Here is a 22332-nt window from a genome sequence, read left to right as displayed (position 1 = left end):
GAACTTATTCTCTTTGATACATACCTTGTTCAGCCTAGATATAGTAGGGAAGACCATGTGCTTTACCCTCTCTGAGGAATGGATGGGGACAGGAAGAAGGAATTGGAGAAGGGGAGGAAGATGGAACTGGGTTTGGTATATAAAATAAAAAAGACAGCTTGCTTTATTTTTAAAAAATAAAAGAAATTAAATAAAATAACATTTTGTTAGAATATTATGTTAGTAAAGCTAACTTAGTACTCCCTTAAAGTTTCTGGTTATTAAGTAATCCCTCTAAGAAACAATTATTTTGTATTATTAGTTATTAAATATTCACATCAATTCTAAAATGTATTATTTATTCTTACTTTGTTAAATGAAACATATATTGCTACTTTCAGATATGAGTGGGTGACAATATTATGCAACATACAAAGCTTAATATTGGTCACATAGTCTTTCAGACACACTCTATTTCAATTCCTAAACTGCTCAGCAGACACATGAGAAAATCAGAATGCACTGTCTGTGTACTTCAGGGAAGTAGAAGGTATCCACAACCATGTGAGGCATCGCAGAATTTTGAGCAAAAAGAAACTAGGAAATAATTTAAAAGAGTAAATTGTGAGCAACAATGGCTGCAAACACCGTGTAGTAAGAGCCCTTGGTGAACAATTAATGTAGAACTAGAGAGGCTGAGTGCACAAAGTCAAGGGTGTTTCAGAGTCCTTGGACTTCCACTCAGAAGACAACCTAGAATGGAGGATAGCATTAGTAATCAAACTTACTTCCAGGAATCTTTATTTGTTTTGCTTCAAAGAAAATAAAATTGGCATGATCGTGTCCCAAATGTTAGTGTACGTCATTAGAAAGACGATCTGTATAAGGAAGGATTTTTACCTCATAGGCCTCTGATGATACTACAGAGCAAAACTGTGAACCTATCTGCATTTATAACAGAAAATTACCACTATTTACAGGAATGTAACTTCCAGTAAGTGTCCCTCCAGTTTACTTATAGAAGACTTATAATAGTTACTTTTAGAACTATGTGTACAAAAATATCTTGCTATTAAAAACATCTTGTTATTAAAGATAAAGTAAGATGCTATTACTACAAAGTATTTAAAAATAAAAATTTGTCTGAAAAGTACAAAACTTTACATCTTACTTAATATCATACTTGATAAAAAGGAAACATTTGTAGAGTTCAAATTCCTTAAAATACTTAGCAAATAAATTATTGAGAGATTCTAAAATTTAAAGAGTCAACAAGTATTCTGAAATGACAATTCCTCACACCAAGAACTCTGAACCTGAGCCATCTCCTAGAACAGTGACCTTGGGAAGAGTACCTGCCTATGCCCACTGTTTCCTTCAAATTTTCTCCCAAACACTGAATTCTTCTACTACAAAAAGTTTTGTACTTTTTTTCATGAGTACTATTCTTTTGTCTTTAAAACAGTATAATTTGTTTATGCTCCTCAAATATTATCCATTTTCTTTTTAAATGTTCTTGGATTTCTGTTTGAAAATGTTTTAATATAGCATAATGTTTGGGGACAGAACCCTGTTGTGTAATGAATAGGATATCACAGCTCTGTAGAATTTAAGCATATTGCTATGTTCACAACATATGTAAGAGCAGAGTCCTCTTATGATGAATTCTTCTGTATTTCTGCAAAAAGCATATGTTTCATTTTGAAAACACTATGTCAAAATTAAAGAAAAATATTTTATGACAAATATATGAAGAGCAATGTCAATATATGAGTGCTATTTATTTGTTCTTGAGTAGATTTATTTTCATTTGTTTATACAAATTCAGGTTTGAACGTTCTTGATATCCCTCTGACTTCAGAATCTTCACTAATGAAAAAAAAAACAAAATAAGACAAAAGGCTATGAATTTGAAAGAGAACAGGTAGGGTTTTATGTGAGAGTACAGAAAAAGAAAAATTAAGGGAGAAACTTTATAATCGAATTACAAAATATAATCTTAAAAATCTATTATTAGAAGAGCTTGACAAGTAGATGAACTAATGGATAAAACAAGAGAACCATGTGTTAAAAAAATGAGCCACTTAGCAACTCAAAACCTACTATATGTTTTATCTGATATGTGAGAGAGAGGGACGAATATGAAATACAAGAGAGTAAAAACAAAACCACTAAGAATGAGGGGGTAAAATGTGAGGGTGAATCAGAGTAATTGAGGAGAGAAATATGATCAAAAACAATACGTGTGTATATGAAAATGTTATATATGACCTCTTAGATTGTACAGCTAACAAACCCCAAAATTACGAAGGAAAAGCACATTAGGATTTCCATGGTTGGTTATAAACATCTGACTCTGTTGAAATGGACTTGATTTACCCAAGTAATGGCTTAAAACTTAATAATTTATGAACTTCAACAAACAATGAGAATAAATAAAATTTCTGTCTTTTACTTTGTCTATCCTTAGGAAGAAATAGTGTACAGTAGTGAGGACAAGTCACATCCAAAGGTTTATAGCATTAGGTTCACAGGAAAATAACTACAAAGTAATAAGAATATAAGGATAGAATGCAAAAAGTCCCAAGACAAGGATATCCTCATCAGAATATGTGATGGAAGACTAACCAAAGACTTGAAAATGACCACGTATTGGTCATTGGCCATAACTATGAAAATATGAAAGACTAAGGAAAGAGCAAAATGGTTTATTTGTTTTCAGAACTCATCCTCTTCTGTTTACTGTTTCAGTGATATTGGTGTAGACAAATTTGAAACCTAATGACAGCACAACTGTTTTAATTCAATGGCAGCTCTAGAATTCTTCTGGGCTATTTTTCATAGGTGACACTCATTGACAAACACTTATAGTCTCTTTCCATCTCCTGTCCAAGGCTAACTGGAATAAAATGTTATTCCATCCAAAAAGAAAATATGTTCATGTTGGAATGTGCAAACCAAGTATTATATCTCAAGACACCAAGAAGGAATTCAAATTCTATGGTAAATGGCAAAGAGTTCCAAGGAAATAGTGAAATCACAAGAAACAGGGATCAACAGTACTTCTGTAGGGATTCTTCTTCTGTCCTTCCTAAATTAAGGCTGTTACTGAGATAACAATAATAAATTTATTTCTTTCTCTTTATAGAGATTGAACAAATTTTCATAAAAACATCTATGACATTTTAACTTTTTTCAGAATTTGGAAAGCCTGACATTGATAGTCAATATTGTAACTGGTAATTTTGATCACATTCTTTTTTATTAATATATCATAAGTATAAAATTTAATTTTCTTTAATTTGCAAGTGGTTATTTGCTACTTAGTGGACATACCAAATACAAAAAGAAAAGCAACATTTTCTAACACACAAAATAATTCCATTATAACATGAGGGCCGGCTTGTTGGGGTTTCTGTCCCACCCAGTACCCCACAGTGTGGAGCTGCAGGCAGGCCTGCCTTTAGTCCTACCCAGCTCCTGCATGGCTAGCTTAGCCCTGGAAATAACAACACACAAATTGTATTCATTTAAACACTGCCTGGCCCATTATCTCTAGAGAGTTAGTTACTGGCTAACTCTCACATCTTGCTTTAAGCAATATTTAGTAATCTGTGTAGCACCACGAGGTGGTGTCTTACTGGAAAAGATTCAGCATGTCTGACCTGGTGGCTGGCTCCATGGCATCTGCCTCATTACCCTCTTCCCAGCATTCTGCTCTGTTTACTCCGCCTACCTAATTTTCTGTCTTATCAAAGGGCCAAGGCAGTCTGTTTATTAACCAATGAAAATAACACATAAACAGAAGGCCTACCTACATCATTCCATTTCTGGAGAACAACCTTAGCTCATTACAATAAAAGCTAGTTTTTATTTGAAATAATTTTTATTCTTTATGTTAATTTTGATTAAATGTAACATTTTTTACTTTTCATCAGAAACCACTCCCAATCTCTTCCACACTTCCCACATGGTATTTTTCATGTACTTATTCCTAAAAGTATAAATCAGAGCATTAATCAAAGGGGATAGCATAGTGTAAAATATGCTACTCTTTTGTCAAAGGAAGAGGCAGTGTGAGGCCTTGGATATTAAAAAATATGCATGTGACAAAAAACAATACCACTACAGCAATATATCACCCACAAGTTTACAGTATTTTCTATTGCCATTCAGAACTGTGGAATCTCAGAGAGATAAAAGATAAAACCATAAGGGATAAGCAACAAGAAGAAGACTAGGATGCAGATAAACCCACTATTGGCAACCACCAAAAGACCAAAGATGTGAATGTCAGTGCAGGGAAGCTCCAGTAATGGAAATAAATTACTCATGAAGTGATCAATGACATTGGGTCCACAGAAGGGCAGCAGCAAAGTGAAGATAGTTTGTACAGTAGAATGTAAGAAACCTCCTGCCCAGGTCACTCCAACCAGAGAGCCACAGAACCTCCAGAAGAGTAGTGTAAAGGCTTACAATTAGACATGTAAGTGGCCATAGACCATGGCTGTGAGAACAACATCTAAGTCCCACCAAAGAAATGTTCAGCAAAAAGTTGCTCCATGCATCCTTCAAAGGAGATGATTTTTCTCTCATAGAGAGTGAAATGGCAGAGAAGAAGCTTGTATCCACCAAAGACAGGAAAGCCAGAAAGAAATACATGGAGGAGCCCAGCAGTGCAGGGCTGCAGACAATGGTCACCACAATCATTATGTTCCCAATAGTTGCAATGTGAACAAATAAGTATATGATAAATATCAGTTTTTGAATATTTGGATTCTGTGAAAGACCCAGAAAGACAAATTCAGGTACAAACCTCTGGCTTTGCATGGTCTCCATGGAAAAAATGATTTATCAGTAGAGAGTGTGTAATTTGGCAATGATAATAAACATTTGCTTCAGACCAGTTTACAGTTTTGCAGAAACCAATATTTTATTAAAGTCAGTTTCAAAATTTCTTTCAGTGCTTTAATTTCATTGAGAATACAAAAAAACCCAATATTTTTCAGAGTGATAGTTGGAGATCAGTCAGAATGAGGCAGAAATTAAATAGTCAATACTGAAAATACAGAGCTCTCTCTACACTGAAAACTAAACAGCTACATGTGGGGAAGAATACATGTCCATGTATAAAATACAAAATATGTGCTTAGTTATGATGCTTAGATTATGATGAAATATCGGACTTGAAAGTGTGACAATGTTTCCTTTGGTAATTGTTAATTATCAAGCTTAGTTATTAAGTAATCTAATAAAATGCCTTACCCATGGAAAGATTTTTTATTCATTTCTACCAGTGCACATAGATGAAAAGAACAGTTGAATTCTCCTAACACAAATTACTGACATGCATCAGTCAAGAAACACATTTGTGAATATATTTACATCTTCATATGTGTTTGTTGAAAATAAGTAAGCAAAGAATAGAGTTTATTGTAGAAGTTAAAAATAATTCTAGTTAGTAAATTCTACTTGAAGTTAACAGAAATCATTTCACTATGGATAAAACTAATAAGTATGCAAAATGTACATTAGTTTCTTGTTGTCTCTTCCCAAGTCTAAATTTATACAGCATGTAGATGATATTTTAATTTGCAGTCTCCCTAGAGATCAGTCAAACTAATACTGTCACTCTTTGAAATTTCTTGTCCAAAAAGGGCTATAGAGCCTCACTTTCCAAGGTCCAACTGTCTACCTCTCAAATCATTTACTTGAGATTAACTATTATACAAACACCAAAGAATAAAGAATAATCAAATCTCTTTCAGTCCCTTCTACAAAAGAGGAGATTTGATCATTCCTAGAAATAGCTGGCTTCTTGCATTCCTTGATCCCCTCTTTTTCTCTCCTTTCCCACCCCTTATACAAGGTTGCTCATGGTTCTCTACACGATGCTCTCCCCCATTCCATTACTAAGCTCTTTCAGAGACCCTAACAGGCTCTTATCCAGGCTCCAGCTCTCCATCTCCCAGACCTAACTTGTCCTTTCTCCCTCTATGTAACAGAAAAGGAGAGATACTCCCTTGGGGTCCTAAGCCATCAGCTGGGAACTTCTTTTGCACCTGTACCATATCTGTCAAAGAAGATAGACCTTACCACCCAGTGCTGGGCACCCCACATATGCACTTTAGCAGCAGCTGAGCTCCCTATTCCTGAGTCATAGAAACTGACCTTTGGATTACCTACCGTTGTCTTCTCCCACCACAACCTGTCCCATCTAACTTATAAAGGCTTACAAACCTTACCTCCTTTCTCAGTTATTTCCCTCCAGATGGCACTAGTAGAAGATGCCACACTCACTTTCCAATCTTGCTCACCCCTTAATATCTTAAATCTCCTCCCTCAATCTATTACTGACTATTCCCCATCTTATTCCTGCATGGAAATCTTTGAGAAACTACTGCCTCACCCTTCACACACACAGGAGGGCACATTGTCCCAGGTCACTTAAATCTGTTACATAGATGGCAGCTCCTTTTAATATGAGGGGACCCATAGAGCAAGCTATGCATAGGGTCAGATACTGGGATGGTGGAGGCACACGTATTCTCCACCCATACAACTAGCCAGCAGGCTGAATTAGTAGCCCTCGTCCATGCCTTCCAGTTGGCACAGAACAAAGCTTAAATGTTTACAGAGATTCAGACCATACGCCTGTCCTACACAGCTATCTGGAAAGTGTGCAGCTCCTTACAACAAAAGAAGGGTCCAAAACTAACTCAGGCCACATTATGAACTTATTAATTGCTCCCATCTCCAAAAAGCTATAGGAACTGTTCACTGTCAGTCTCATCAGACCAACAGCTTCATCATTTCTAAGGGAAATAAGTGAGTAGACCAAGCAGCCAAAGTAGCAGCATTCCAGGACCCAGACATACCTCAATCACCTCAAGGGTTTCATACAGTACAACCCACAGTCTTGCAGACACTCAGGACACTCAGAAATTTCTATCGTACCTACTTCAGCTCTCTCATCCTAATATCCAGGCTCCTCTGTCTCATTTTGTCAAGGATCACCTCCAACCCACCCCTGAGGACTTAAAGTTCTTAAAAACTATCACAACCTCTTATAAAATATGTCAAATGTCAGACCCCAAGTCCAAATATCATAGCTTCCCTTTTCCCACACACCAGGGCAGGGGCTTTCTTCCAAAAATTGACTGGCAGCTTGATTTTACTCATATGCCCTCAGTTCAATAGATTAAATAGCTCCTAATTTTGGTAGATACCATGTCTAGGTGGATTGAAGCATTTACCACCACTAACAAAAGGGTTCAGACAGTTTCTGATGTCCTTCACTCGGAAATTATTCCCCAGTTTGAAATCCCAACGTCTCTTCAGTTGGATAATAGCCCAGAGTTTACCTCTCAGATCTCTTAAACTTTATCTAAGGTTCTTAACTTTCTCTGTCATTTTATATCCCATAACACCCTCAGTCCTCAGGGAAGGTAGAACAAACTAAGCCGACAGCTAACATCAAACTGAATGGAGAGAAACTCAAAGCCTTTCCACTAAAATCAGGAACACGACAAGGCTGTCCACTCTCTCCATACCTCTTCAATATAGTGCTTGAAGTTCTAGCAATAGCAATAAGACAACATAAGGGGATCAAGGGGATTCGAATTGGAAAGGATGAAGTTAAACTTTCGTTATTTGCTGACGATATGATAGTGTACATAAGCGACCACAAAAACTCTACCAAAGAACTCCTACAGCTGATAAACACCTTTAGTAACGTGGCAGGATACAAGATCAACTCCAAAAAATCAGTGGCCCTCCTATACACAAAGGATAAAGAAGCAGAGAGGGAAATCAGAGAAGCATCACCCTTCATGATAGCCACAAATAGCATAAAATATCTTGGGGTTACTCTAACCAAGGAAGTGAAAGACCTATTTGACAAAAACTTTAAGTCTTTGAAGAAAGAAATTGAGGAGGATACCAGAAAATGGAAAGACCTCCCCTGCTCTTGGATTGGGAGAATCAACATAGTAAAAATGGCAATTCTACCAAAAGCAATCTATAGATTCAATGCAATCCCCATCAAAATCCCATCAAACTTCTTCACAGACCTTGAGAGAACAATAATCAAGTTTATATGGCAAAACAAAAAACCCAGGATAGCCAAAACAATCTTATACAATAAAAGAACTTCTGGAGGCATTACCATCCCTGACTTCAAACTCTATTATAGAGCTACAGTATTGAAAACAGCTTGGTATTGGCATAAGAACAGAGAAGTCGACTTATGGAATCGAATAGAAGACCCAAATATTAACCCACAAACTTATGAACACCTAATTTTCGACAAGGGAGCTAAAGGTATACAATGGAAGAAGGAAAGCATCTTTAACAAATGGTGCTGGCATAACTGGATGTCAACCTGTAAAAAAATGAAAGTAGATCCATATCTATCACCATGCACAAAAATCAAGTCCAAATGGATTAAAGACATCAACATTAATCCGTCCACTTTGAACCTGATAGAAGAGAAAGTGGGAAGTAGTCTACAAGATTTAGGCACAGGAGGCCTCTTCCTAAGTAGGACCCCAGCAGCACAGACAATAAGAGAAACAATGAATAAATGGGATCTACTGAAACTGGGAAGCTTCTGTAAAGCAAAGGACACTGTCAGTAGGACAAAAAGGCTGCCTTCTGACTGGGAGAAGATCTTCACCAACCCCTCATCAGACAAAGGTCTGATCTCCAAAATATACAAAGAACTCAAGAAACTAGGCACTAAAACTCTAATTAACCAAATTATAAAATGGGGTACTGAACTTAACAGAGAATTCACAACAGATGAACTTCGAATGGCCAGAAGACACTTAAGGTCATGCTCAACCTCCCTAGCGATCAGGGAAATGCAAATCAAAACCACTTTGAGATACCATCTTACACCTGTCAGAATAGCTAAAGTCAAAAACACCAACGATAGCCTATGCTGGAGAGGATGTGGGGTGAGGGGAACACTCATCCATTGTTGGTGGGAATGCAAACTCGTGCAGCCACTGTGGAAATCAGTGTGGCGGTTTCTCAGGAAACTGGGAGTCAACCTCCCTCAGGACCCAGCAATACCACTCTTGGGAATATACCCTAAAGATTCCCTAACATACTACAAAAGCATTTGTTCAACTATGTTCATAGCTGCACTATTTGTAATAGCCAGATCATGGAAACAACCTAGGTGCCCCTCAATAGAAGAATGGTTAAAAAAGGTGTGGAACATATATACATTAGAGTTTTACTCGGCGGTAAAAAACAATGACATCTTGAATTTTGCATGCAAATGGATGGAAATAGAAAACGCTTTACTGAGTGAGGTAAGCCAGACCCAAAAAGAGGAACACGGTATGTATTCACTCATAAGTGGATTCTAACCATAATTAAAGGTCTTTGAGCCTATTATTCGTGATCCTAGAGAAGCTAAATAAGATGAACCTGATGAAGATTATTTAGCTATCCACCAGGAGGTAGGAAATATACATGAGTCCCAGGTAACCTCGGGTGCATGGGGGGGTGGGAGGGTCGATAGAGGGGGAGAGGACTAGAGAAAAGGGAGTAGGGGAGGAACGGGGAAAGCTTGGTGGCCGGGGATGGGGGGGGGGGGGGAGGTAGGATGAATATGGGATCAGGGAACAATATATTTCAACTAAGGGAGCCATTTTAGGGTTTACAAGAGACTTGATTATATATGGGATCCCAGGTCCAAGGAGAAATCCCCCTGATTGCTCTCTGGACAGAGGAGAGGGTGCCTGAATCGGCCGTGGCCCATGACCATACTGATGTATATTTTGCTTATCACCATAGATCCTTCCTCTGGCGAAGGACGGCTATGCAGTCGGAGGCCCACATTGGAGCACCGGATTGAGCCCCCCGAGGTCCGGAGGGGGAGCGGAAGGAGGAGGAACATGAAAAACGAAATCAGTACTGCGAGGGATGCTATCACCCACTGATACAAGGGAACGGATCTGATGAGAGTTTACCAGGGCCAGCCGGACTGGGACTGAACGAGGACGTGATCTAGCCAGATTCTCGGAATTTGGCCGGATTCTCTGACTGTGGCTGGCCCGGGGTCTTTCTGAAAAGCCATTGACTATGACACTGGGACCTGTTTCCTCTGCATATGCTGGATTTTGGGGATCCAGTCTGTTTGGACGCTCGCCTTCCTGGACCTGGAGGGAGGGGGAGGGAGCTGGAGCTTCCCACAGGGCAGGAAACCCTGACTGCCCTGGGGGACGGAGGGGAAGGAGGGGGGGAGTGGGGGGAGTGGGAGGGTGTTGGGAGGGGGGGGCGGAAATGGAAACTTTTATAATTTAATAAAATTTACTAAAAAAAAAATACCTTTGTTAAGAAGTAACAGGAGCTTCACCTTGACTGGGTAAAGCTTTTGCCTCTGGCACTTTTCAGGCTCCAGACTCTCCCCAAAAGATGCCTTTCCATCTCACTCTTTATCTCATATATGGGTGGCCAGTTCTGATTTCTGGCCTCTCACCTGAAACCTCACTGCTCCCTGATTACGTACTCATCCCATTGTTACACCACCCCCACTCCCTATTATGGGACTTTACCAACTACTCACCCCAACCATGCACTAACCCCTGCCCATCTCCAATAAACATCAGGGATCAGGTCCTTTTCTCTCCTCCAGACCAATGCCCCTTATCCCTTTGCCTTAAATGGCAGGGCTCCTTTAAGGTAATTCTTATAACTCCCAAAGCTGCCCAGTTTGAGGGCCTAACTCATCGGAAAATCCTATCTCATCTCAAACCTTTTACTATCCAACTCGGGACACCCTCTCCTCATATATGGTAACTCAATCAGAGGCCTGTTCCCTTATGTTACAGAGGACACCGGGATCAGCTACTTTCTTTCCAGTTCAGAAGAATAAGGTCTCACCACCATACTTAAGTCTTCTGTACCAAGGACTCGACATGTTCTCCTTTCCGATTTACCCTTTATCCTCTTTCTCCTGTCTGTTTTACCAATTTCTCAGTATCTCCAATTTCAAGTTAACTCCTCAGCTGTTGTTACAGGGACCATCATTAAACACAGAGCAGGAGGCTCAAAGACTGGCACACGCCCAAACAGTAAAAAACAATAGCAGTCTGGGAATATTTATACCTCTGACTCAAAGACAGACATATAAAATAGATTTTAATATAACAGGTTTCTCATTGACTGCAATAATGTCCCCTGGATGTTAAGGTATCACAATGTTGATAAAAGGAAACTAGTGCCTTAAGGTTTGTTTCAGGGAAAACACTAGAAGGTCTAATTAATAATTCCTTTTTCTTCCCCCCTTCTCTCTTACTATATTACTGTCCATAATCTTAAGACTAACCAATAAATCCTGATAAGCTATTCCAACACTATACTATCATGGATATCATGAGCTTTAAATGTGTCTAAAATTTATCTCTTTTTATAAGTTTAAACATTCTCAAGCTCCAGAGAATCAACTTGGACGCTCCTGAACAGACCAGACTCGCCTACGATAAGTATCACTTAATTCTTCACTGGTCTTGGGACACCTAGGAAAGTCCCTCTTCCATTTCAGGAACCTTAGAGAGCTCTTTTACATTTTTTCATCTTGGGACCATCCTTACTCAATCACCAGGATAAAATTTTTTCTAAACATAATTTTCTACCTTGCCAGCATCTTGTCAGGTCCAACTTGCCAGCTGGAAAGTTCCACAAAGTCCAGAAAACACTAAAGCATCCAGCTACCTCAAGAAGTGGCCAAGCACCCCAACTCTCCAGCGCCCACAAGACAGCAGTAAGTAGTCTTGTGAAACCCCACGCCACATTCCCACCCGCTGGCTACCCTTAAGCCCCCATTAATTTTTGTAATAAATTAAAGGGTAAAATGTTATCATTTCTATCACTTTGGCAAAACGTATAGCCACCTCAGGGGCATGGCACTTCCGGGTTCCAGGGCCACACATGTGCCATCAAGTATTCAGACAACTTACAAAGCCACTCAGGAACCCCAGGTCCTACATGATTTATGTTTAGTATGGTCATGTAATCTATGCACGACCCAGATATGTAAGCCCCCGTGTACATGCGCTAGGCAGCTTTTAAAAGATGGACACACCTACTCCATACTCTCTTTCTGCACCAGCTTTCTCAGACATGCACACATGTCTCTCTCTCTAAATAAACTCTTTAAGTAGGTTCCATTGTGTGTCTTGTGATCCGTACTAGTGTCTGGTAATTTCACTAGTGTCTTCAGCAATATGTACTTAGTTTCCACCTCTAAGGACAACTAAGGAAAATAGCAATAGCCTTCATGTTCTGGGGAGTCTCTTAAAGAACCCCGACCCACAACTCAAAACAGGGGTTGATTTAGTAGGGGGGGTCTTTGATATTTGGAGAGGGTACCATTAGATCAAATGAGAAAATTTTATTTAAACTATTTATGTGAGGCAAGGCAATAGCTCAAGCACAAGCAAGTACATGTAAACTCACAATGAGTAAGCAAAATTGGCCAAGAAAACCTGTCAGTGAATCAAAAGCTCAGTAACAAATGGCACATACTACTAGTCAATCACAACGTGCTGTCAGTGACTACCAGTTTCAAAAGAACCAACCAGAAACGTTCCGGTGGCAGCTGAATTTCCCTAACCCCATAGACACCCCCAACCTGTTTACAGTAAAGAGCTTCTGTATTGAAGCCTCAAGGAGTCTGTGCCATTACCTATGTGTCTTCTCAGCCTGTGCCTCCTGGGAAATGGGGACTGAACATCAGGCAGCAGCAACAAGCACACAAAACTACACATATGTATATTTATACGTAGAAGTACATGTAGTATAGGATTTATCATTGGGTAAATAGTTAATAGTATGCTTCCTTACAACTTTTTCAGACATAATTACTGTAATTTGACTTTTCTTCTTCCTTTGTATATATGTATCTCCATTCACTCCCTTTCCCCTAGAAGCTCCACTTTTCCAATTTTTCTGAATGGATATTTTATATGCTGCTATTCTGTTCTCTGTTACAACTCCCATCATGACAGTGGCCTCTTTTATATTCATGATTTCTGAAATTAGTCCAGGATCTGTAGTACTTGCAAATGAAGATTTATTTCTAAGAGCTTCAGTTAAAAGATAGCATGTGACATTTGTCTTTCTGGGTCTGGGTCATCCCACCAAGTATAATATTTTCTTGTTCAGTTATATTATCTATAAAGATCATGAATTCATTATTTACAATAATAGTATTCCAAAGTGTATATGTACCACAAATTTCTTCTCTATTAATCAGTTGCAAGACATTTTTTTTTATTTCTATATTCTACTATTGTAAAGAAAGCAGCAATGAACATGACTGAGGAAGTGTTTGTGAATTTTATTCAGGGTATCTGCCCTTGCAGCTAATGAAGGCATAAAATTGAAAAGCATAAAGCTAGAAGATAGCTTCTGCCCGCTCTCCTTGTTTTATAACAGAGTTCAGCAATGTGTATTCTTATCTGTTCAGGTTTTGATAAGGACCCAGGTTATGAGGGTTATGAGAATTATGTATATAGCTCAGCAAAATTTGAGTATTCAACTTGTATTTTATTACTTAAAATATGAAAACTCTTTGTATAATTTGTAACTTTTTCATTTTGTTTATAGCTTCATTTGTCTAATTTATATTAATCCCAGTGGAAATAAATGTTGTTTCTGGCTTAAGTTGTATTTCAATATATCACAGAGAATTTCATGCCGTCTTTGTTGAAGAAGCATTCCACTTCCATTGATCAACCACACTGGAACAGCATGCCTTCCTTTGTGAAACAGACTTCTTTCTCTTATTTTGTAAAAATCAAAATTTATGAAAAAAAATCCACGGTGAACAGAATATCGATATCTTAAATAAGGACACAGTTGGGACCTTACATTTGCCTTTACTTTGTCTCCCTCACCGTGTGGGGCCTCTTCAGAGTGGACACCAAAGGAAGCAGCGCCCTCTTATGTGTTATGTATGAGCACAGTTACTCTGCTAAGGAATTAGTCTTGCCTTTGTGTCTGAGGAACTCAGTGCTAGAACACTGTCCCTCAGATTTCCATCATAAGACAAAAAGTGCAGTGTGTCAAACAGTTCCATTGCAGCCCCTTCACCAATTCTTCCATTGTTTTTATTCTCACTGCTTTCTGTGCAAACAAGCAGGGCAGGGCCTCTATGGCTATTCTAAACAACTTGCTGGTATCAAGCTGACCTTTTCAGCCTGACCATAATAAGTCGGTGTGAGGGACTTGACCAAAAATCATGAGGGGCAGAGACCATCTGACTATGCATTTCATTGTTTTAAGGGCTTGTTGTTTCTTGATTTCATTTATTTATTCACAATTAACTTTTTAAAAAACTATTTTGAAGACATAATTCTATATTGATTCTTTGGGTATTTCACACTATGCACCCGAATCCTACTCACCTCCCAGTCCCTCCATATCCTCTTCTTACCCCTGAAGCATTTCCCGAGCCCCCCAAATCAATTATAATCAAAGGAACTCTGAGCCACAGAGACAGAGAACTTGTAAGTTGGTTTTATTTCCCTAATTGCCATTTTAATTCTCATAGACAAGGAATCATATAGTTCTTCAATTCTATTTGAAGAGAGTTTTTTGTTGTTGTTGTTGTTGTGTGTGTGATTAAGTCTTGATTCTATGTCTGGAAGAATTGTAACTTTTTTCTCTTAATTTCAGTCCAGTGTTAACTGAATAATTGTTATCAAGAGAAAGCAATTATTTTTAACATATGACTAGTGTCTAAGGATTTCAGAACTTCTCTCTTGCCTAAGCCTAACACATGTTAGCTTTGAGTCCAAGACCAAGACACCTTAAACTACACATGTTTGTGGTAAGATACAATGCTGTGTGTGTTATCTAAAAGTTATCATCTGAAAATGCAGAGATAGTGACCAAAATGGAGAAATCTTAAGATAAAAAATGCATTTCTGGAATTTAATCACATAGCATAAGCATTTGTTTTTAAATTACTCTTTTGAAAAACTATATTGTATTTGAAAAATTCATATATGGACACTATCTTCTCATTCCAACTACTTCCTCAAACACTTTTCTTGTCTCATTCAAGTCTATGATATCTATTTAATTTTTAGTGATATATATATATATATACACACACACATACACACAAACACACACACACACCTACTGAGTACAATTAGTGTTCTTCATAGGTATGTGCTTAAGGCTGAACACTTTAATTTAGAGATTCTTTCTAGCACCATAAACATGCCTGACCTCTTCTAAACTCACTATCTTTAAATTTATTTTTTAATTTTTTATAATGTATGTTTTGATCATATTCATTTCTCTCTCCAAATTTATTCCACTTCCTACCCACTTAGAAAATTTAATGTGAATTTTTGGTGCATTTTTTCCTATTAAAATGAATGATACTGGTTTTTCATTTTTAGAATTATTTTTGTTTTTATTTTGAGATTGTAATTTCATTTCATTATTCTCTTCCATTTCCTCCTTCCAAACTCACCCATATATTCATCCCTTCTTCAAGGATGGTTTCTTTTTTCATTAATTCTCAACATGTTTATATGTGTGTATTTGTATATACATCTACATTCCTAAATAGAACCTCCTCAGTCCCCATGATGTTTCTTGCCTGTATGTTCCAGGGCTGTCCATTTGGCCATGGACAACCAATTGAGGTGTGCTTTCCTGTGAGCACCACCTTTCTGACTCTAAGCTTTACTCAGCTGCCTGTAGGTCTTTGTGTAGGGTTGAGGCCTTATGGGCTTTTCCACATCCAATTTGTTGTTTGTTGGTATCCCTGTTGATACTTGTATTTTTTTTAAACTTAAAGTAGAAAAACACTTTCTTGTGAGTTTAAATTTGATATATATGGAATAAAATTAAAATATTTTCAAGGACAAAATCTTTTATATTTTTACTTATATAAGCACATCTATTTTCCTAATCTTCCACGATTTTCTGTAAGAGTCATTCTAAAATAAAAAAAAATAGTTTGTTATTTTTTTAAGTACTGGACAAAAATACTGCTAAGTAGAGAGAACTTAGACAACAAAAACATTTGTTAAAGTCTACTGCCTGTTTATTACTTAAGAATAGTAACAGAAGTGCTCAATGTGGGGAATGCACTCTTTTTCTACCTATAGTTAATTTTTTATACCAGAGTTTTTGCATAGCATTTTTCATCTCTGAATTTCTCAGGGTGTATATTAAAGGATTTAACATGGGAGTAATAATTGTGAAAACCACACTTATTGATTTATCAATAGGAAAGTTAGACACTGGTCTAACATAAATGAAAATGCAGGGAACAAAAAAAGGACAACCACAGTGATGTCACTACATGGTAACTGTGATGTACCTTTTACAAGTCTCATTCATATTACTGCTTCATCTCATTCTGCAGATCCATCCTTGAAGAAACAGAGTGATGAGGATACACCCATTGCAGGACATAAAGCTGTAAAGTGATGATTTCCAGTCCCTCTTGTGTTATAATCTATTTATGTGTGTTTATTTCTTCTCAAACTCAGTTCTAGCATGGGTAAGACGGAGATTCATGATTACCATTTAACTGTATAGTTATTTACACAGCACAGCAAATATTAGTATTTGAACTACAATTTATTGTGTCAATTGTCAAAATTTTTGCCACAAATAATGAATAATAGTCTCAAAATGATTCCAAAATAAAGCTTTAATAAGTTTTTGAGACATTAACACAGGCTATTAAGAATATGTTTTTCTCAAAGAACAAGGAGGGGTATTGGGAAGGTTTAGGGAGAGAAAAGAAAAGGCAGAAATGTTGTAATAAATTATATCAAATATAAAAGAAAAAAGAATGTTTTTCTCAAAATGAAATATATAATCACAAAATGCCACACTATTATTTTATGATAATAATTTTAAGTATCTGTCTAGTTAATAGCAGTTAGGTAATATTTTGAGCATGAGTTTGGTTCTGAGTACATACTAACTTGTTTGTTCAGGTCATTTATGAAACCTCACAAAACCTTCATGGTCATGGTAAACAATGAATCTTTTACATTGTAGCATGATTATTAAGCTATAACTTTTTCTAATTCATATATTTAAATCAAATTCCATGTAAATATATTGTGCAAAATACAGTATGTCATAAAGAAAATGTAAGATACTAAACTGATAGTTGTATTTGTTATATTTTGATATATATCCATTGTTGTTGTCAATACAGAAAATAAGTACATGTCAACTACAATATAATTCTAATTAATTCCTGTGTTTTTATAGATTGGTTATTTAGTTCAGTTGCCCCCGGGAGAATATATGGTCTTTTAGCTATTAGTTGTATTTTAAGATATCACAGGAATTTGCATCTAGCCACCATTCCTAGTTGTTTTGTAAATGTTTATTTTGGGTCTTGTCCTGGGCCAATAAAATTAATGCTTCTTTCACTCAGGTAGTTAGATCTCTCTTGTAGCTATGATGTGATAATAAAATACTTGAATAATTTATTTGTGTTTCTAGAAATAATTACAATTGCTAACTGCTTTAATATTTTTATACCCACTTCTCATAAAGTCATTCTTCTAGAAAGGTATAAAAGTACAAAGTTAATACCTATAATGTTAAATCACTTAAAATCAACGAGTACTATATAGCCATAAATAAAATTTCTTACCAGATAGGAAACATAATTTCATGGAGAAATAAAGATATATATTTTATTGTTGTGTAAAACTCAGTCTGTTAATCAAAATCAACCTTACCTGTACAATTATTTGGTAGTTCAAATGAATAAACAAAAAATTATCAGCATTAAAAAACCACAAATTTCCCTTAATTATTTCTTGAGAAACAACAAAAAAGACTCTGCTGTGAAGACTTACCATTGATGTATTTACATTTAATTGCCAAAATTTTAGAGCCTCTGTTTACCAAACCAAGTTTCAATTTAACTTCTTAGCTAAGAATATGTTGGAAATTTTCCCACAAGTATAAGCAGAATTCTAATTTTTTCTCAAGTGTTATGTTCCTGGAAATACTTCTTCCTTCCAAATTAAAAAACCTACGTGTACATCTCCACAGTTTCACCAGGAAATTTAAATCTTACACAAACTTCTGGCAGCAGTCATTGCTATAACAAGAAAGCATGCTAGTCCATGGACTGGAGTCCAACTATAGCAATCTCTAGCTTAGATGGAATGGGGTTCTCACAATGCACTTGAGCCATTCTTTCTACCTGAAGAAAAATTTCTCCATTTATATGAGCAGATACTACCTATGGCTTTTATATCATCACAATTTTAAAGTTATTAGACTACCAGGTCACAATAGAGCTATGTGTTGGAATATTTGGAGCAAGTTCAAATTCAGCAATCTCTTCCAAAGAGGTTTCTTCCCTAGTCAAGTCCCTAGAGGAAAGGGACTCTGCCAAGAGATAGGGCCTGATTTACTAGTAACCTATAATTTGAAAAGAAATATTCTGTTCTGCAATGATTTATAAAACATGAGTTGCAAATTATCAAATATTTAGTATGGCCAATAATATTTAGATCATTCTGAAGGAAAGAGAATGCCCATTCTTCCCATCTAAAATTCAAATACAGTGTGGCATTCCTCTGCAAAACTCATTCCAACCAAGGAGCTCTGTGTACAAAACCAGAAAACACAGAACTTCAGACTTCTGCAATGATAAGGTAGCTCTTCAGAAGTCTGGCAGTCTAAGTTTGTCACTGTTAAACTGCAGGGTGTAATTAAGATCTGAATCAGTGTCAGAGGAACTTGTAAGGATATTCATGGTTTCAATTACTTCATTTCATTTCAGTAAGCTATGAATTGATTTATGAATTGAACAGCAAAGTGAATATAGGGAAAACACAATTATTTTTTCAGTGCATGAACAGTGCCTGAAAGGCTTCCACTGCTGTTGTTTTGCCTTGGCTCTCTTTCAGCACCAGTGAAAAGTTACATGGTTACTTAGCTTAGATAGACACTGGATTTTTGATGTTATAAGTACCCACAAAAGCAAGCTTCATTACAAGTTGTCTGTTTTCAACTTACCAAACAAATGAGATAATACCACCTATCCAAAATATTATATGTTTTTTTCTAAAATAATCACTCAACAATGTTGTCTGTCAATTGAGTAAATGGTAAAATGTATAAAACACATAATTAGTTTTGTAAAAATTATCAAGGTATAAAATCATCATGATCATTGCATCATTATAGAATGATGAGATAATATATGGGCCAGAAGAAATGCAGTTAGAGGAATTAAAAAATAACATTTGGAGTTGATGGATTCATCTCATTTTTTTGGCAAATAGAAAACTGATTGTTTGAAATGATCACTGGATGAAGATGTTTAATGGATGCAATTGTCTAAGCACTCCAAGCTGAAATCAAGGAAAGCTAATGCTCTTTTTATCTGAGTGAAGTAAGAATGTTTGTAAATCATATGGTGCCTACAAGTCAAACATTGAGTGTATTTGCTTCATTAAGAAAAATATATGGAGAATAGTAGCATAATATGTTGCCTTCAAATATGACAGATTCGTGATGATTCTCTATAACCCAGATCTGGCAACACTCTAGAATAACAGGAGTAGACTTTGTGTTTGTCACCTATGAAATAAAAAGAAACATTTCTCACTACCAAATATCAAAAGTAGAACAGCAAGGAGAATTGGTGATATGTAATCAAAGTTATTACAAAACAAAAAAAAACAAAGAGCTGTGAGGCTGTTGTTCTAAAAGACAATAAAGAAATCATTTTCTGCAAAGACCAGGACTCTGTAAACGAGCTTGAATGTTTGTACAATGTTTTATATACCAGATCTAATACTTAAACTTACAAAAAAATGAAAGACAAGAGTAAGGAAAACACATATACATGATGAAGATAAAAAGGAGCATCCATCCTTCTGCTTCATATAAGAAACACATCTCAACTTCAAAAACAGACATTACCTCAGAGCAAAGGGTTCAGAAAAAATTTTTCCAATCAAATGAACCTAAGGAACAAACTGGTGTAGTTATCTCAATATCTAATGAATTAGATTTCAAACTAAAATTAATAAAAGGAGATGAAGAAGGACATTTCATATTTGTCACAGGAAAAATACATTAAGATAAAGTCTCAACTTTGAACATATATGTTCTAAATCCAAGGGCACCCACATTTGTATAGAAAGTATTACTAAAGCTTAAATGACACATGAAACCCCACACACTAATAGTGGGAGACTATGGTATTTTCTAAACATCTACTGTTAAACTCTGTACTGCATTACTGTAACTCCAGGACTATGGGTTATGATATTTTACACATATAATATAACATAGGAGCTATTCTCTTACAAAGTGCCATGATCTCTTAAAGAGACAGACATTGTAAAATAGTATGGTGTTAGGCATTCTAAGCTAAGAACATTATGTTTTTTTTTCTTTCTATGCAATAATAGCAGCAAACATAGTAGCCACTACATGAACTTATACGATTTTTCAATTGTGAAAATCAAATTTGGTTATTTTTCTATGTATCTTATTTATTTGTTGGTGTTTTCTGCATAAACGTTTGTATATACCCTTTATCATTAATATTAAATCTTCAGTAGTATTTCTATTTAATACTAATATTCTAAGAAATTTCAGCTTAATTATATAAATAAAGTACCTTTTACATACAAAACTAAAATTTATACTTTACTAATATGCTATTAATACTGTGTAAGGTAAAGAATGAGCAGAGTTGCTACATAACACTTTATTCCTCAAAATCGGTAATAAGTTTTCTCAGTGCTCAAAATCAGCTAAATTTAAGAAATACAAAAGATAGTTCCATTAATTAAAATAAATTTACAGTATTAATTATGCCACACAAATCTTCAGTTTCCATAAACTATTTTGTTACCAAAACTTAATGTGCATTTTTCTATAAATTCAGAAAATCTTAAAAATTCATGTTGTTAATGGGAATAATTCACTTAATAATTGTTTCTTCTGTGAATAGTTGTTATCATTAAGGAGAACATTTGTGTTGTAAAATGATCTTCTGGATTTCCTCTAGATTTCTACATTGTATGTATATAGGTGTAACCTCTTAATCTTTTTTAACATTTATGTTTACTTCTTTTGAAATTTTATTATTTATACTTTTTGAGAATTTCATTCAAGAGTATTATATTTACATAATTCCCACCTTTCCTCCATCAAACTCCATCAATGTCACCCTATTGTCTCCAAAAATTCGTGGACTCTTATTTAGTTATTATTGTTTCAGATGTATATTTGCATATTTATTTATCTATAAATACAACTTGTTGAGTTCATTGAGTGTTGCTTGTGTATATGTTATCTAGAGGTGACTACTTGAGATTAGGTTAACAGTCCCTAGAGAAAATGAACTCCTTTTTCTTAGCAGCCATCATTTTATGACTTTTTTTTCCATTTCCTTTCCTTTTTCTTTTCCAAAGTTTCTTCATGACATTTTTTCATTCCTGCATTTCTCAGAGTATAAATGAGGGGGCTCAGCATTGGGGTGATAACAGTATAAAATAAAGTCAATGATTTATCCATTTGTAAAGTAGAAGTTCTCACATACATAAAAATACAGGGAACAAAGATGAAGACTACCACAGTGATGTAAAATCCACAGGTTCACAAAGCTTTGCACTTTCTTTCTGACTGAGATTCTTTGGGGAGTGAAGAAAGACCCCACAAAAAAATCACAACAGCATAAAGATGACCACACAGATTGCCCTATCGTTGGCAACAACCGTGAGGCCAATAATATAGTTGTCTCTGAAGACCAGTTTTAATAATAGGTACATGTGACAGATGAAGTGGTCAATGACATTAGGACCAAAGAAAAGAAGGTTATATACAAAGGGAAGTTGAACTACAGCATGCACAAAACCCCCAACCCAGGCCAGCAACAATAACAGAACACACACTCATTGGTTCACGATGGTCAGATAATGCAAGGGTTTGCAGATGGCCACATACCAGTCATAATCATGACAATCAAGAGTAAAATTTCAGCTCCACCAAATAAGTGTCTTATAAAAAGCTGGGCCATGCAAGCTTGAAAGGAAATGGCTTTCTACTCTAAAGTAAGTCTATAAATGTATTTGGTGTAACTATAGTTGAATAAACAGCATCCATAAATGAGAAGTAGCCTAGAAAGAAATGCATGGAGACATCAAAACTTGGGTTGACCGCAGCAGTCACAACAATAAGCAGGTTGCCTGCCATTGTCACAATGTAGATAACCATGAACACAACAAATAATATTTTCTGGCCTTCAGGACTCTGAGTGAGACACAAGAGAACAAATTCTGTCACATTTTTTGTTTCATA

General features: G+C 36.1%; 1 pseudogene; it reads right to left on the bottom strand.

Annotated features, from left to right (window-relative positions):
• Positions 1-3903: 3903 nt before the first annotated feature.
• On the bottom strand, positions 3904-22332 carry LOC146894044 (olfactory receptor 4A47-like; annotated as a pseudogene).

The sequence above is a fragment of the Myodes glareolus genome, chromosome 2 (assembly GCF_982192425.1).
Source record: "Myodes glareolus chromosome 2, mMyoGla1.1, whole genome shotgun sequence".
Taxonomy (NCBI): Eukaryota; Metazoa; Chordata; class Mammalia; order Rodentia; family Cricetidae; genus Myodes; species Myodes glareolus.
This window is presented reverse-complemented; position numbering and strand designations above follow the sequence as displayed.